The sequence below is a fragment of the Octopus sinensis genome, unplaced genomic scaffold (assembly GCF_006345805.1).
Source record: "Octopus sinensis unplaced genomic scaffold, ASM634580v1 Contig17769, whole genome shotgun sequence".
Classification (NCBI taxonomy): Eukaryota; Metazoa; Mollusca; class Cephalopoda; order Octopoda; family Octopodidae; genus Octopus; species Octopus sinensis.
This window is the reverse complement of record NW_021835307.1, coordinates 26179-37472: the sequence shown is the minus strand read 5'-3', so window position 1 is coordinate 37472 and position 11294 is coordinate 26179. Positions and strand designations below refer to the sequence as shown.

The 11294-nt window shown below is 37.4% G+C and overlaps 1 long non-coding RNA gene across 1 annotated transcript; it reads right to left on the bottom strand.

Annotated features, from left to right (window-relative positions):
- Positions 1-548: 548 nt before the first annotated feature.
- LOC115231198 lies at positions 549-7880 on the bottom strand. The gene is made up of 4 exons (XR_003883501.2): positions 7626-7880; positions 5963-6098; positions 4034-4166; positions 549-1255 (listed from the first exon to the last, which is right to left on the bottom strand). It is a non-coding gene; the product is annotated as an uncharacterized LOC115231198 (long non-coding RNA).
- Between the last annotated feature and the right edge of the window lie 3414 nt (positions 7881-11294).

Here is an 11294-nt window from a genome sequence, read left to right as displayed (position 1 = left end):
ATTTGAGAAGATCTGGTTTAGAGCTTTCTGTATGTGAGGATGACAATTTCCAGAGGATGTTTGATCACATGTTTCTTCATTGTTCAACGGGTAGATCACTCTTCAAACACGGATCTCAACAAACGAGTAAGCCACAGAGTGGCATGATAAAAAGAATATCGACACGCCACCTCCCTTCTTCTGGCCCGGAAGGAGTCGAAGCTTTTATTTGTTGAGTAGATTTACCGAAGGAGGTTTTTGTGAGGAATAAAAGAATTAAGGCGAAGAGAGAAGTCCTGTCTCCAAGCAAACTTTCTGTAAAGCACATCAAGTTGGCGAATATGATCCGAATGAAAGGGCCTGCTCTGAGCATGTGTTGTAGATTGTAGAGATACATTTACAGTGAAAGTGAGTGTGGTGGTTTTTGATTTTGTGTTGCCAATGTGTTTCATATTTCTGCTGATACGTGAAAAGTTATTTAGAGAGCTTTACTGTAAGGAAAGCATTGATAATGAATTCATCGTACTAAATTAAAAATAACAGCGAATACAAAGAACACAATACTGAAGTATAGTTATAAAGATATTTATTGAAGTTGAAACGTTGACAATTACAATTTACTGCAGATTTAACTGTCGAATTATAAGATTTAAGTAAGGCAGAAGAAGAAACAAAATACGGGCGAAGAGGAAGAGAGAAGTGTGAGTCTGGACGTAATGAATACAGCCAATAGTTGTAGAAGTAGAAAAGGAAAGAGAGGGAGAGAAGTGAAAGGATGCTTCTGTGTCAGAGAGAAAACGACTTCATCTGAATGACGCCAGTAGCTTTCTTGGAGCTGGTCTTGGAGGTTAGCATGTGCAGCCTGAACATTGTCCGAGATGTCGAAGCAGTATTTCCTTCGCAGTGGCTCTTAGACAAGAGGTTTGTTGTGGGTGTTTGCAGTTGTTGAGTTCGAGAATTTTCTGACCCAGAAGTAATTGATGCTGAGAGGTGGTGATTGAAGAAAGCTTCTGTGTCAGCGTCATCATTATGGGATGAGTGGAGGAGAAGGGAGAAAGGAGGGGGAGGGAGAGAAGGGGAGGAGGAGGGGGAGGAGGAGGAGAAGTAGAAGTCGAAGAAAAAGAAAATGAAAGAAAGAAATAGATTACATCTGTATTCTCAGTAAAAGGAATATGGTCCAGACTTCAGAGAAAGAGAGGAGTCAGAGAGGCAGATAGAAAAAGCAGCTGAATTAATCATATTAGATGGATGTCTTCCGTTTCTAACTCTGAGTAATCTGAAAAAGAAAAAGAGTAATATAAATATGAGAGAGGGAGACACAAGAGAGATAAAGGATCTGAAGAGAGGAGAAAGAGAGAGAGAGAGGGAGTGTGTGTGTTTTTAAGTGAAGAAAATGAGATTCATGAGAAAAAGCGATGTACACTTGAGAGAGAGAGAGAGAGAGAGAAAGGGAGAGGGAGAAAGAGATAGATAGATAAATAGATAGATAGATAGATAGAGAGAGAGAGAGAGACAGAGACAGAGAGATATAAATAGAGAGAAAATAGACAGACAGACAGAATCGGAGTGTGTGTGTGTGTGTTCTATAAGATATAGATTTAAAGGAAGGTTCAAATGATCTGATAGAGAAGGTGTGGAGTAGAAAGTCTGTTTAATGAGGGTCGTTTGTAAAGGATAAGGAGCTTTGAAAGAGACCGAGTTTTAAGAAAGATGTAAGTCTAAGTTAATTGTGGCAATATTTGAAGTGAGAATGGACAGAGACACAACAAAATATTACAAAATATAAACAAAGGGGTGGCTGTGTGGTAATTAGCTTGCTTACCAACCACATGATTCCGGGTTCAGTCCCACTGCGTGGCACCTTGTGTAAGTGTCTTCTGCTATAGCCCCAGGCCGACCAATGCCTTGTGAGTGGATTTGGCAGACGGAAACTGAAAGAAGCCCGTCGTATATATGTATATATACATGCGTGTGCGTGTGTTTGTGTGTCTGTTTGTCCCCATAGCATTGCTTGACAACCGATGCTGGTGTGTTTACGTCCCCGTCACTTAGCGGTTCGGCAAAAGAGACTGATAGAATAAGTACTGGGATTACAAAGAATAAGTCCCGGGGTCGATTTGCTCGATTAAAGGCGGCGCTCCAGCATGGCCGCATTCAAATGACTGAATCAAGTAAAAGAGTAAAAGAGTAAACCACAATATCTGTGACTGCCCTGTCTTTACATGTGATAAATCATTTATCCCATAAATACAGTATAGTAGATTTATTTCATTTTATTTTTATTTTATCTAGTTTCAGTTCACAAGCTGTGGCCATGCTGGCGCACCGCCATCTGAACATTAATCCACATTTGCCTTTCGCTGTATTTATGCAAATAAATGTGATAAATTGTTTAACATATACTTATTTCTATATTGCCCACAAGGGGCTAAAGATAGAAGGGACAAACAAAGACAGACAAAGGGACTAAGTCGATTATATCGACCCCAGTGCGTAACTGGTACTTAATTTATCGATCCCGAAAGGAAGAAAGGCAAAGTCAACCTCGGCGGAATTTGAACTCAGAACGTAACGGCAGATGAAATATTTATTTCTTTACTACCCTCAAGGGGCTAAACACAGAGGGGACAAACAAGGACAGACAAACGGATTAAGTCGATTACATAGACCCCAATGCGTAGCTGGTACTTATTTAATCGACCCCGAAAGCATGAAAGGCAAAGTCAACCTCGGCGGAATTTGAACTCAGAACGTAACGGCAGATGAAATACCTATTTCTTTACTACCCATAAGGGGCTAAACACAGAAAGAGGACAAACAAGGACAGACAAACGGATTAAGTCGATTACATCAACCCAATGCGTAACTGGTACTTATTTAATCGACCCCGAAAGCATGAAAGGCAAAGTCGACCTCGGCGGAATTTGAACTCAGAACTTAGCGGCAGACGAAATACCGCTAAGAATTTCGCCCGGCGTGCTAACGTTTCTGCCAACTCGCCGCCTTACTTGATTATCATATACGAAGTGCGTTCTTCATGCTTTGAGTCATTTTAGAGAGAGGCGGCCCGCCCTCATGGCGCTCGGACGACGGGGCTTGCACGCTTTGCGAGCTCCATGACCTTGTAACTGTAGTATATCATTATTATATTTCTAATAAGCTGACCTGCCAACTATTTATTCCCGATTTAAAGAGACGGCTGTAACAACACTTTGAAAACACCGTAATGTACATTGCTTGTCACAGCTGACTGATTTGCAGAAGGCAATCGGGACGTGACGACAAATTGGAAAGCTGCTGTGCAATGAAGATTTGTGTTACAGCCGGCGCGAAACTCCACAGGCACTTACGAAATGTTGCAGGCTGTTTATGGATTAACTTGAGTGAGCCAAGAATCTGCTTTGCGATAAGACCAGATATCAGGAACAGCAAATCCACTAGGGTGATTCTGGTGATACCCACCCTTTCTTCACTGCAAAGGCATCACCGATATCCGCTGGGTTCCCTTTGGGTAGAGGGCCACCAAAGAAAATATTTAGAGATTTTGAGTGAGTTCAGGAATATATTTCGTCACAAAAGGCCAGAACGCCTGCCGCAGTGGGGTTCATCAGTCGATATTCCGTTCACGACCCTAATTACTTGACAGAGATTCGCACCAAAACTATCCCTCAGCCATCCTAAAGTCTAGGCCTTGCTCCCTGCGGATTTTGCTTGTTCGCCAAGTTCAAAGTGAAGATGAAGCGGGTTGTGAGAAGTGTCCTGGACAGCTTCACTTTCGAGGACTACTATGGGTCCATCACTAAACGAATGGAGTGTCGTAAAAAGTGTACTGAAGACAGAGGGACCTACTCTGAAAGAGATTAGGGTTTTGTACCTCTTTGGAAAAAGACTCAAAACGTCTGGAATGCACTTTGTAATTCATTGGAATAGAAATGAGTTTGTCAGCATCTCAATGAGAAGTGACTTATCGTAAATATGTTAGTATATGTTCAGCAGAATACACTTGTTTCTTTAAATATTTAAGTGGTAATGAGCAACAGAAGTAATAACTCACCTCATTTCTGTTCAGGATTGTAAACTAAGAGACTCGCTGAATTAATGGTAAATACGTCATTGTATTTCTTGAATTTCACACTTGCATCTCTTCTATAATCGATTCCCGTAACTTCACCAACATCACCTATAAGCTGGATTTAGAAAAAAATCATTTAACATTCATACATAAATATATAAATACACACACATACATACATACACACACATATATATACATACACACATACATATATACAAACGCACATACATACATACAAACGCACATGTGATCAGCGTGATCAAAATGAATGGACCCGAAATAAACAGAATCTTGAAGCGAACTTCTGTTAAACACGATCACATTTACACCTAGGTCAGTATTATAGTTTTCAATGATCATTAAGCAAAATAATCTACTATGATAATACTCTCTGTGAATTTCACCGTCACAACGTATGAATGAGAAAGGAAGGTGTGATAGATAAGGAAGGGAGGGGCGAAAAAATCAAACAGCGTTTCAACTCTGTGTGAAAATATGTGTGTATGTGAAAAGGGAAAAGGGAGGTATGTGAATGTTTGTGTGTGTATGTGTGTGTGTGTGCAATGGAAGTGGGATGGTGATATAATAATACTAATACTCTTGTGTCTTTCTCCGTCTCAATACATGAATGAGAAAGGAAGATGATAGGGGAATAAGAAAGGATGGGGTGAAAAAGAAAATTCAAACAGCATTTCAACTCTGTGCGAGTATATGTGTGTATGCGTGTGCGTGTACAAGTGAACTATGTGAATGTTTGTACGTGTGAACCAGTGTTCTTTCAGTAACAAACGATGATCGATGTCACATCTCAAGACGACCACGAGATAGCATTGACAAAAGTATTAATTTGATTTACCATCCATATTCTTTTTATCTGTTTCGTTAAAAACGGTTATTACAATCAGACACACCTACACAAACATATCAATATACAAACTCATTAGGGATAATAATTATTGACTGAGTGTATCATGAATATAAAACAACTGTTGTTGAAAGGTACATTATAAATACACATCTTCATCTAACAGTTTATGCATGTCTTAATTTGTAGAACAAGTAGACAGATAAATTTCATTCAACGCATAGATACTGAACAGTATATGTATAAAGGATAAAATCTTTTTTTTTCTTTTTAAAGCAGAAAATTTTCTTTTTAAAGCAGAAAAATTTCCCTCTAATATCCGATTGGAATACTTTACCATTTAAGCTAAACTACCTGACCGCCAAATTCTTCTGCAGTTATAGAATCATCCTGGAAAAACAATCATCAAAGAAAAAAAATTAGGATTTTGTCCTATATATATATAGGATAAAATCCATTTTCTCTTTTTAAAAGCAGAAAGTTTGTCGGTCGCCAGCCATGAGGATCGATCTCACATCCTTCTATTATCCGGTGGGAATGCTTTACCATTTAAGCTAAACCGCCTGACCGGTTTAGTACCTATGCGTTGAATAAAACTTTTTATCTGTTTGGTTAAAAACGATTATTACAATCACACACACCTACACAAACATTAGTATCTATGCGTTGAATAAAATGTATCTGTCTACTTATTCTATAATTCATTTAAACGCTTCGAAAATAAATTTGTTTGTTTACATATGTCTTAATATATTTATATTAAGAAATTTTACCCAGAGTTCTTTCAGTAACTCTTCATAAACTAAACAGAGTTAGATTTTACGCAAAAATTTGGTAATAAAAGATTTATAAGACTAAAAACTTGATTTTGTACCTTATTTATATATAGAATACTACAAAAAGCCGTCATTTTTGACGGCACGGGATCCGCTAGTTATAATAATAATAATAATAATAATAATAATAATAATAATAATAATAATAATAATGATTAATAATAATAATAATGATAATAATAAAGCAAGTGAGAAGAGAGCACTTACACTTGACAAACGGAAATCCCAGCCTCCATGATCTTCTTGGTTTTTCTTCAATGTTTTCTCATCAACACTTATTGTTACCACATCCCCTACACCAAGAAGATGAGACATTGCAACTCGTTTGTATTTGCAAATTCACCTGAAACAAGAACATCAATCAATTGTATCAAATCCATAATAACAAAGTGTACATACGTAGTTCACAGATACATACATATATACAAACCTAACCGTCTGACCAATTTAATTCATCACAAGATTACACACGTGTTGAAATGATGATTTAAAGGGGTTAGACGATTTAACGTCTCTTTTCGGTATATAGGAAAGATTTTTCTCTGACTTGATTATAATTATATGTTGATTTTACCTTAATTGGTCTATTTTTATATGCTGGCCGCTGATAAAGTTTTTAACAATTTTATCTTTTATCATTATAAAAGTATCCGGCGTTGCTCGGAAGTTAAAGGAATGTTAAAGGAAATAAATATATTCATACTGATAAAAAAACATATTTTCAGAAAAAGTCTGTCAGTTGACGTGGGTATAAACAAAGGGTTATTAAAGCAAATCCTGAAATCAATCACAGTTTAATTATGTAGAACTTCTAAATAGACAATGTTTTCAGTGTGTCCTTTAATTGGTGTACAAAGAAAAAGAGTTCTGGGACTTCCAACTCCCGAACATCCAACATATAATTGCCCATCAGAGAAGCAAGATTAAGTCCAACAACGTTGAGAGATTGTGCTTGAGATTTGTTTATGGACATAGCAAAACTTTCGAACTGGAGCAGTTTAAATTCACAGGGGAGGTGAGGTGAGATCCGTGGAATGAAGACATCGTCACCCTTATATTTCCGAAGAGAAATAAATTTTGGCGGTGAGGACTAAACCCCTTCTTTCTTTATCACAATTAAAAGTGTTTATCTTTAATTAAAAAAAAGAAAGAGATGCGGTCGTAGCCGTATGACGGAGAATTATTCAATATCGTGTTTGCTTCTATCAGAATCATTTGCCTTTAAAGCGAAAAAAACAAAACCGACGTTTGTGAATCATATTTATGTTTTTGAAAAAAGTTTAAAATTTAGTAAACCACCGTCACCGAACGTTTCCCGAGTAATGGAAAAATTTTTCATGGTCAATTTGGTACAGACTGATCCAGCGTTATGGCCGTGCATAGAAGAAATACACACACACACACACACATGTTAGATAGGTAGATAGAGAGTGTGTGTGAGAGAGAGAGAGAGAGAGAGAGAGAGAGAAGTGAGGGGAGGGAGAGAATTGAACCAATTTGCTCATCTTACCCATATTACAGCTGCCATACCATTCTTGCAATTTCTGTGACTTGTAAAGCTATACGCTGTAAAATCAGGTAATTTCTTTCGAAATACCATGCAATGAATGACTTCTTAAATTGGAATTACCTCACCATCAATAATTTGCATACACACCCGGAGATAAAGTTACTTTTCAATCACCTTTTCTCTGTCGAGTCTGACCCTTAAAGAAAACGGGCCTGCCTAACATTTACTTCCTTTGTGCTGAGCCTATCAGCATCTTTCGGGTCCTGATGCTTCTTTTCTTTCTTTCAGAAATTAAAACATATCAAACGTGATCTAAAAGCAAAAGAGATATGAGGAGAAATAAAGGAATAAATAAGTTACCTTAATGCGAGACAAGTGATTTGTTGCGTGGAAACGTTGGTTCTCTTCAGGACGGAACTTTGGCTCAGAACTTTGGCTCAGATACAGCAATGACTGTCTCTAAACGTTGTGTCAGAATGTGTTTACCTCTCTTCGCATATCGACATATATGTGTTCCTTAGGAACGAGGAAGAGTGGTAGTAAGAGAAGATCGAACAGAGAAGGAGTTGTTGAGAAAAGATCGAATTGCATTTTATTGGGTATTGTTCTCATGGGTATTGTTTTACTGGAGTTTTTTGTGTCGATCACGCTTAGATACGACAAATACCCATTGTAGTCACCAGGAAGTTATGGGAATGGTGGTGGAGGTACAGGAGAGATTGCTTACTATATATATATATATATATATATATATATATATATATGTATATTGTTATATTTTCGGAATGGTCATTTTGCACAACAAATATTTAAACGAACTATATATATGTATATATAAAATATATATGTATATATATATATTTACACACACACACACACACACACCACACACACACACACATATATATATATATATAATATATTGTACGTATGTATATGTACATACATATACATATGTACGTATGTATATATATATATATTTACATATATATACACAGTAAGAAAAAATGGAGGAGATACTGATGTAGTATGTATCAACTGTTAGCCATTATATTATGTCTATTTATTTATTTATTTTAAACAATTATGAGAATATATATACATGTGTGTTTTACATATATAAAGTACTAGTAATTTCTTCAATAGAGGAATAAGAACAGCTGCTTCTGCCAAGATGTTACAGTACTCCACGTGTTATTTCTATCTTCTCAATGTAATGTAGTGATCGGTGGATAAAATTAGGGTACTTGGGTGTGTCTCTAGGCTTCGTCAGAGAGTTTAGGAGAGGATTTAAAAAGTTCAGAGGGCGAATTTATGTATATATAAATATACATATACACACTCCCATATATATATGTAAATATAATAATAATTGTAATTTAGATAATGTAGTCTATAATGTAGTCTTTAATATATGATAAGAATTTGAATTATCATAATTTGAACACTATTTATATAGGGTCCTCTTCGAATAAAATTAAATCAAGAGTAGCTCAAAATATGTATTCTTTTGGGAATAAAAATCTAATAAATTCAACAGGTCTCAGTAAATATATTTGGGACCTTAAATCTAGATCCATTAAATATAAATTAACTCGAGAGATTATTTGTAGGGCTAAATCATATTGTATAGGGCATTGCTTTTCAAACTTTTTGCTGGAGCGGAACCCCAAGGAAACATTCAACTGGCTCGAGGAACCCCTGTGCAATAATTTAATAGTCTTATGCACACATATCTGCACAAGAGAATTAAAAATTACTCCCGAATTTAGCAGTTTTGTAACTTCTTGCGGAACCCCTGCACTGTACTGGCGGAACCCTGGTTGAAAACCACTGGTATAGGGAGTAATTATTTTTCATTGTGTAATAATGAATTCAAAGAAATATTATTTAATAACAATTATGTGTTGATAAATTCATTAGAGGAATTAATTTATCAACACACAAATACATACTGTCTGCGATGGGTAAATTGTCGCCATTTATATTTTTTGTTCGGCGCATGCGTATTGATTGCTTTTGTTTTTTTTTGTTGACTACACAGTATAGCAGGTTCTGTTGTGAGAAACACAGCACCATGACATAATTCATTCACTCAGCAATTAAGAAACGACATGCTGTACTGCTTGGCATTCACGCCAGAAGATCCAATACGAACATTTCGTAGTATATGGCTGTCAATCCGAGGACAATGCAGACGATTTGGAAAGAATTGGATGAGTCTAATGGTGATTACGAAGTTTTTTGGAGTGATCAATAGTGATGGTGATGTTATACCTCCATTCAGCATTCTACACGGCCCCAGGCTCAAAATGGAGATGCATGAAGTGCCTGGAGGAGGTAATAGTGTCCTGAATCATGAGGGTGGCTGCTGGAAGATCCTATGTCTGGCAACAGGACTCTGGCCCATGGCACACAAGTAGGAGAACCTAGTCCTCATCTGTCAGACAATTTCTGCGACCACATTACTCCTAGAATCTGGCCACCTAACTCCACACACTGCAACCCTCTTGATTGCTATGTGTGAAGCGCAGTTGAGCGACAGACCAACAAAATTCCTTGAGACACTAGAAATGAACTGAAGGCAAGGGTTATGGCAGCATTCTGGAACTTAACCAAGAGGATCATCCAGAAGAGTTGTTGTAGAATCCAAAGTCATCTGCAGGTCGTGATTTATATATAGGTATATATATATATATATCGTTGAAGCATCTTCCCTTTACTTAGCAATGAAACTGCACAGAAGAAAACAAGTTGACCATACTCTGATTCAAGCCCTTCTAAGAAGTTTAAATTAGCGTCGTGCACATTTCGGCCAAATGCCGCTGAGTTTCCCGTGTTTCTGCAGTTGTTATTGGCATTTAGTAACATAGTGCCCCACTTTCTGAGAGTTGTGGCATACCGTCGAAGTAGGCACTGCAGTCCACTCTGTGTTTCGGACTGCCATCCATCCCAAACAGTTGGGCGAAGTGCCCCCACACATCTACTTGGGCTCGTGTACTATGCGCACATTTTGATCAACTAAAGGCCGAAAGGTGGCTTTGATGATATATTGCACCTCTGCCAGTTTTCATCCCCTCTTCTTTAAGAGCTTGCAACTTGTTATGTGTGTACACACACATGTACACACATAACAACACACACAGACGTGTGTGTGTATGTGATTGTCTGTGTGTAAGATTGTGTGTGTATGTATGTGTTTATACGACAGGACCTTTTCAGTTTCCATCCGCATAAAAGGCTCTCGTCGACCCGAAGGAATTGTAGAAGACACTCAAGCTGCCAGGCTGTGGGACTGAACTCGAGACCATGTTTTTGAGAAGCTAAATTCTTTCCATATTGCTACACCTACACAGCTAGCTAGCTAGATAGGTAGATAGATAGATAGATAGATAGAGAGAGAGAGAGAGAGAAAGATACATACATACATACATACATACATACATACATACATACATACATACATACATACATACATACATACATACATACATAAACGATGCGTAGTAATTTGCGAATTAAAACAGGATGTAAATTAAAAATACAAAGTGTCGTTCAATCAAAACCTCCAGAATTCAAACAATGGCTACAGATTTTTAAGCCACGAAACTGCAAAACCACAGCAGAGTATATTTACCTGTGCATGGGCGTGTATGTGTGTTAGTGAGTGAGTACGCGAGCGTGTGTATCTATGTTAGTTAACAAGGAAGTATTTACGTGGTTCTTTTATACAAGGTAGTATCAATGGTTCCCAGATTAGCTATATCATAAAACACATTTTTTTACCTAAGTTTTAACATCATCCCCTCGGTTCCTACGTTCTTGCCACTTTTTGAATCTGTCCTGGAAGCCAAGGTCCTTCAGCGATTCGCAACCATTGAGTTACATTTTTGTCTTGGGGAAAAATATCAAGGTTCGCAATGGCTCTCATGCCTTCCGATCTTAACTTATTCGAAGTGTTATCATCTAAATTATTTTGTCTTGGTACTGCTGGGCCAGGAATTACAGCAAGATAACCATAGGTGTCGG